This window comes from Bombina bombina, chromosome 6, assembly GCF_027579735.1.
Source record: "Bombina bombina isolate aBomBom1 chromosome 6, aBomBom1.pri, whole genome shotgun sequence".
Taxonomy (NCBI): domain Eukaryota; kingdom Metazoa; phylum Chordata; class Amphibia; order Anura; family Bombinatoridae; genus Bombina; species Bombina bombina.
In genome coordinates this window covers 426,063,425-426,070,437 of record NC_069504.1, presented here as the reverse complement: position 1 = coordinate 426,070,437, position 7,013 = coordinate 426,063,425, and the positions used below count along the sequence as shown (strand labels likewise).

General features: G+C 37.3%; 1 protein-coding gene across 2 annotated transcripts in view; it reads left to right on the top strand.

Annotated features, from left to right (window-relative positions):
* NDFIP1 (Nedd4 family interacting protein 1) overlaps positions 1–6,603 on the top strand; it is a 199,384-nt gene extending 192,781 nt beyond the window's left edge. For both annotated transcript variants that reach the window (XM_053717164.1, XM_053717165.1), the window contains exon 8: positions 5,049–6,603. The gene's annotated coding sequence lies outside the window, so the exon portion shown is untranslated. The remainder of the gene's footprint in view (positions 1–5,048) is intronic.
* Positions 6,604–7,013: the final 410 nt, after the last annotated feature.

Here is a 7,013-nt window from a genome sequence, read left to right as displayed (position 1 = left end):
GTTGCTGCAGCTTCAACTTTTTGGTTGGAAACTTTAGCGCAACAAGTAACAGATCATGATTCTCATAATATTATTATTCTTCTTCAACATGCTAATAATTTTATCTGTGATGCCATTTTTGATATTATCAGAGTTGATGTCAGGTTTATGTCTCTAGCTATTTTAGCTAGAAGAGCTTTATGGCTTAAAACTTGGAATGCTGATATGTCTTCTAAATCGACTCTACTTTCCATTTCTTTCCAGGGTAACAAATTATTTGGTTCTCAGTTGGATTCTATTATCTCAACTGTTACTGGTGGGAAAGGAACTTTTTTACCACAGGATAAAAAATCTAAGGGTAAAAACAGGGCTAATAATCGTTTTCGTTCCTTTCGTTTCAACAAAGAACAAAAGCCTGATCCTTCATCCTCAGGAGCAGTTTCAGTTTGGAAACCATCTCCAGTCTGGAATAAATCCAAGCCTTCTAGAAAAGCAAAGCCAGCTTCTAAGTCCACATGAAGGTGCGGCCCTCATTCCAGCTCAGCTGGTAGGGGGCAGGTTACGTTTTTTCAAAGAAATTTGGATCAATTCTGTTCACAATCTTTGGATTCAGAACATTGTTTCAGAAGGGTACAGAATTGGTTTCAAGATAAGACCTCCTGCAAAGAGATTTTTTCTTTCCCGTGTCCCAGTAAATCCAGTGAAAGCTCAAGCATTTCTGAAATGTGTTTCAGATCTAGAGTTGGCTGGAGTAATTATGCCAGTTCCAGTTCTGGAACAGGGGCTGGGGTTTTATTCGAATCTCTTCATTGTACCAAAGAAGGAGAATTCCTTCAGACCAGTTCTGGATCTAAAAATATTGAATCGTTATGTAAGGATACCAACGTTCAAAATGGTAACTGTAAGGACTATCTTGCCTTTTGTTCAACAAGGGCATTATATGTCCACAATAGATTTACAGGATGCATATCTGCATATTCCGATTCATCCAGATCATTATCAGTTCCTGAGATTCTCTTTTCTGGACAAGCATTACCAGTTTGTGGCTCTGCCGTTTGGCCTAGCTACAGCTCCAAGAATTTTTACAAAGGTTCTCGGTGCCCTTCTGTCTGTAATCAGAGAACAGGGTATTGTGGTATTTCCTTATTTGGACGATATCTTGGTACTTGCTCAGTCTTTACATTTAGCAGAATCTCATACGAATCGACTTGTGCTGTTTCTTCAAGATCATGGTTGGAGGATCAATTCACTAAAAAGTTCATTGATTCCTCAGACAAGGGTAACCTTTCTGGGTTTCCAGATAGATTCAGTGTCCATGACTCTGTCTTTGACAGACAAGAGACGTCTAAAATTGATTTCAGCTTGTCGAAACCTTCAGTCACAATCATTCCCTTCGGTAGCCTTATGCATGGAAATTCTAGGTCTTATGACTGCTGCATCGGACGCGATCCCCTTTGCTCGTTTTCACATGCGACCTCTTCAGCTCTGTATGCTGAATCAATGGTGCAGGGATTACACAAAGATATCTCAATTAATATCTTAATATCAAACCGATTGTACGACACTCTCTAACGTGGTGGACAGATCACCATCGTTTAATTCAGGGGGCTTCCGACCTGGACTGTAATTTCAACAGATGGAAGTCTTACAGGTTGGGGAGCTGTGTGGGGATCTCTGACGGCACAAGGAGTTTGGGAATCTCAGGAGGTGAGATTACCGATCAATATTTTGGAACTGGGTGCAATTTTCAGAGCTCTTCAGTCTTGGCCTCTTCTGAAGAGAGAATCGTTCATTTGTTTTCAGACAGACAATGTCACAACTGTGGCATACATCAATCATCAAGGAGGGACTCACAGTCCTCTGGCTATGAAAGAAGTATCTCGAATTCTGGTTTGGGCGGAATCCAGCTCCTGTCTAATCTCTGCGGTTCATATCCCAGGTATAGACAATTGGGAAGCGGATTATCTCAGTCGCCAAACGTTGCGTCCGGGCGAATGGTCTCTTCACCCAGAGGTATTTCTTCAGATTGTTCAAATGTGGGAGCTTCCAGAAATAGATCTGATGGCGTCTCATCTAAACAAGAAACTTCCCAGGTATCTGTCCAGATGCCGGGATCCTCAGGCGGAAGCAGTGGATGCATTATCACTTCCTTGGAAGTATCATCCTGCCTATATCTTTCCGCCTCTAGTTCTTCTTCCAAGAGTAATCTCCAAGATTCTGAAGGAATGCTCGTTTGTTCTGCTGGTAGCTCCGGCATGGCCTCACAGGTTTTGGTATGCGGATCTTGTCCGGATGGCCTCTTGCCATCCGTGGACTCTTCCGCTAAGACCAGACCTTCTGTCGCAAGGTCCTTTTTTCCATCAGGATCTCAAATCCTTAAATTTAAAGGTATGGAGATTGAACGCTTGATTCTTGGTCAAAGAGGTTTCTCTGACTCTGTGATTAATACTATGTTACAGGCTCGTAAATCTGTATCTAGAGAGATATATTATAGAGTCTGGAAGACTTATATTTCTTGGTGTCTTTCTCATCATTTTTCTTGGCATTCTTTTAGAATTCCGAGAATTTTACAGTTTCTTCAGGATGGTTTAGATAAAGGTTTATCCGCAAGTTCTTTGAAAGGACAAATCTCTGCTCTTTCTGTTCTTTTTCACAGGAAGATTGCTAATCTTCCTGATATTCATTGTTTTGTACAAGCTTTGGTTCGTATAAAACCTGTCATTAAGTCAATTTCTCCTCCTTGGAGTTTGAATTTGGTTCTGGGGGCTCTTCAAGCTCCTCCTTTTGAACCCATGCATTCATTGGACATTAAATTACTTTCTTGGAAAGTTTTGTTCCTTTTGGCGATCTCTTCTGCCAGAAGAGTCTCTGAATTATCTGCTCTTTCTTGTGAGTCTCCTTTTCTGATTTTTCATCAGGATAAGGCGGTGTTGCGAACTTCTTTTGAATTTTTACCTAAGGTTGTGAATTCCAACAACATTAGTAGAGAAATTGTGGTTCCCTCATTATGTCCTAATCCTAAGAATTCTAAGGAGAAATCGTTGCATTCTTTGGATGTTGTTAGAGCTTTGAAATATTATGTTGAAGCTACTAAGTCTTTCCGAAAGACTTCTAGTCTATTTGTTATCTTTTCCGGTTCTAGAAAAGGCCAGAAAGCTTCAGCCATTTCTTTGGCATCTTGGTTGAAATCTTTAATTCATCATGCCTATGTCGAGTCGGGTAAAACTCCGCCTCAAAGGATTACAGCTCATTCTACTAGGTCAGTTTCTACTTCCTGGGCGTTTAGGAATGAAGCTTCGGTTGATCAGATTTGCAAAGCAGCAACTTGGTCCTCTTTGCATACTTTTACTAAATTCTACCATTTTGATGTATTTTCTTCTTCTGAAGCAGTTTTTGGTAGAAAAGTACTTCAGGCAGCGGTTTCAGTTTGAATCTTCTGTTTATGTTTTTCATTAAACTTTATTTTGGGTGTGGATTATTTTCAGCAGGAATTGGCTGTCTTTATTTTATCCCTCCCTCTCTAGTGACTCTTGCGTGGAAAGATCCACATCTTGGGTAGTCATTATCCCATACGTCACTAGCTCATGGACTCTTGCTAATTACATGAAAGAAAACATAATTTATGTAAGAACTTACCTGATAAATTCATTTCTTTCATATTAGCAAGAGTCCATGAGGCCCGCCCTTTTTTGTGGTGGTTATGATTTTTTTGTATAAAGCACAATTATTCCAATTACTTATTTTATATGCTTTCACACTTTTTTCTTATCACCCCACTTCTTGGCTATTCGTTAAACTGATTTGTGGGTGTGGTGAGGGGTGTATTTGTAGGCATTTTGAGGTTTGGGAAACTTTGCCCCTCCTGGTAGGAATGTATATCCCATACGTCACTAGCTCATGGACTCTTGCTAATATGAAAGAAATGAATTTATCAGGTAAGTTCTTACATAAATTATGTTTTTTAAGCGATGGCAAAGTATATTATGTAATGATACCCATTTTCTTACACTTTGATAATACTAATATTGTTTTCCCTTGGGGTGTATCCTTATCCCTTAAAACCCCTTATCCCTTTCTGTCAACAGGATTTATCTATATGGCACACGTGAACTAGCGCTTTTTAGCTGTGAAAATTGTCAAAATGCACTGAGATAAGAGACAGCTTTCAAGAGAATAGAAATTAGCATATGAGCCTACCTAGGTTTATTTTTTCAACAAAGGTTCCCAAGCGAACAAAGCAAATTTGATGATAAAAAAATAAATTGGAAAGTTGTTTAAAATTGCATGCCCTATCTGAATCATGAAAGTTTAATTTTGACTTGACTGTCCCTTTTATGTAAAGCCAAATCTCTTTATTGTAAGTGCACAACAATTTCATACCATTTATTTAGGCACACTAGGTTACTGTCCTGTGTAGACAACTTGTGTATAGGTAACACTAGGTCAGCAAGTAATCATTTTTCCCTTTTGCAAACCAAACCTGTCGCAAATCACGAAGGCCTTAGTTTTAACAACACCTCCGATAATACCTGCCTCAACTTTCATTGATAAGTCTGCAACATACAGGACTACTCCTATACTACTTTCTTGAGACTATTAAGAATTAAAGCTAGCAAATTGGGGATACCAAAAAATTTAGGGCCCACCAGATGATAAAATACAGAGGACTGTTCATATAGTCATATTTAGTTAGCTTCAACTTTAACAGGCAACATTTTATTCACTCTTTTTTTTTTTTTTTTTTTTTAAAAACATTAAGCCGAGCTGCGGAGTGAATGTGACATCTCAAAAAGAGATATAGCAATCAGTGATGATGTATGTTGCCTGACACTACCTAGCATTCTTTTTGAATGGAATATGATGTACTGGTAGAACATACTTATCATATGACAGGTTCAGAACTAGGAATCCAGCCTTAGCGTTTTACAGTGAAACCTTGGGATAACAACCCCCACTGAGAATATTCACCTCCTAGCACATCCAAGTTTGAATTAAAAACTGGTAAACGTACTTTCTCCCCCAATTGCAAAACTATAGTTAATTGCTGTGCCTTTTTATTTTCCTTACAGTGGTGACCTGGTCCCAACTTTCCTGCCTTTCTACAAGTCCTACAAAACAGGAGACCAAGGACACCTGCAGGAAGAGACTCACATCTCGACAATGAAGGGAAACAACCCACCTGCTACATTTTAGAAATAAAAGAAACAAATCCTGAAAACAAGAAGCAAAAGTCCTGAAGAGTATAAAAAAAGACAATAAACATTTATTTTCTGTTTGTTTCTAGGTGTAAAACTTTAATAGTTTTTTCAGAATTCTGTTGTTATGAAATCATTAGTGGCTACCATTTAAAGCAAAGCTATCGCAATCAAGTTTGTGACGTACTAATAAAGCCTTATATTGTTTGTAATGATTTTCACAGCATTGACTGCACTCCTTTGGCCAGTAGGGGGCAGTCTTGTTTCATCTTGTTTTCTCACATTTAAGTTAACTGCTGTGCAGATGTTTTTGTGTACTGTATTGTGCTTTCTTTGGAGGAAGATGGACAGACACCCCCCAACATTCATCAGTTATCAAAGCTCTTGCTTTGTGTTTATTTGCGTGCTTTCCAAACAGACCCTACCGATAATGTTCATTTAAAATAAAAATACCCCAAAATTTGCGTTTGTATACATCTTTGTGTATACTTAAGGAGTACGTTTTCACAGCCGTCAGAAATATTAATAAAAATGTTTTCAGAACGGTTTGATTAGCTTTATAAATTAAATTTTGCAGTAATTATTTTTCTTTAGAGTGGCTCTTGCCTGCCTATATTGACTAAATGTTTTCAGCTTTTCTCCGTTAAACAATAGCATATTCTTTAGCAAGCTGAATAGCCACTGGAATTCTGTACGGTAACTTTTGTATGGTCTTTATTATTTTGCTTTCAGGTCTTCTGTCAGAGGGTAAGGCAACTTATTTAATTGAGAATGCTTTACAAGTCCTTCTGTCAGGGAAGGGGTTAATTATAATGATAAACAAGTTAACCAATTATCCTTTTGTCAGGGATCAGGTATCCCTTCTTGATTCAATGCTAATAATTGTAAAAAAAAAATAATAAAAAAATCTATATATATTATATTATATAAACTAGTTAAGTATTAATTTAATATGCATCAAAATTGGTATGTCAATAAAATGAATGCGGTTTTTAATACTTCCTTTATATTCTTTACTTTGGTGACTGGCAATGCTAGACAATACTGACCAGTGAGTATATCAACAAAATGGTGTATTCAGGTTTTTCACTTCCTGTAGCAATGGTTTGTTTGTATCTGGAGGGCTCCGTGATGCACCTTACAATGTAAACACGTTTTGTTTAGATAACTTATTTGGGTGATACTGGTCAGTAAATGTCACAATAAGTAACTGGATGTTTTCTTAGATCGCTAAGGCTTTCTGTTGTGGTGGGGCTTTCAGGGGCAATCCATAACATTCTTGTACTTTTTTGTGCTTTTAAAATGTGTAAGCAGAAATTGTGTAGACTGATATGCACCTATATTTGCCACACGGCAAGCCACTTTACAGATTATTATGTTCAAAATGTAAATATAGTATAATGTTAATAAATGTCTCTTATGTAGCAAATCTGAGCGTATATTTATTTATAAACTTTAGGTAAGAGCAAACCATGTGTGTTTATATGCACCAGTAGAAAGCACGTTAGCCAGCAGTATTTTTTTATTTTTTATGAAATAGTTTTTCTTTATTTAACGATATGTAAAACAGTACAAAAGAAAACTGTTTTTTGCATAGTTACAACAGATAATCAAATTCAGAATTTATTTTAACAGTCTTTACCAAGTTGATTATGGACCCGATGTCAATCCAAAAATTGATAATAATCTTTCAGACTCATATTCCCACCTCCTTGTCTCCATTCATTCTTGTTGTTTCCTCACGGAACATTATGTAGGGTTCCCATTCTATTATTAATTGATTTTGTCTATCCAGAATGTTTGCTGTTAACTCAGATCTAAGATAATGGTATTCTAATT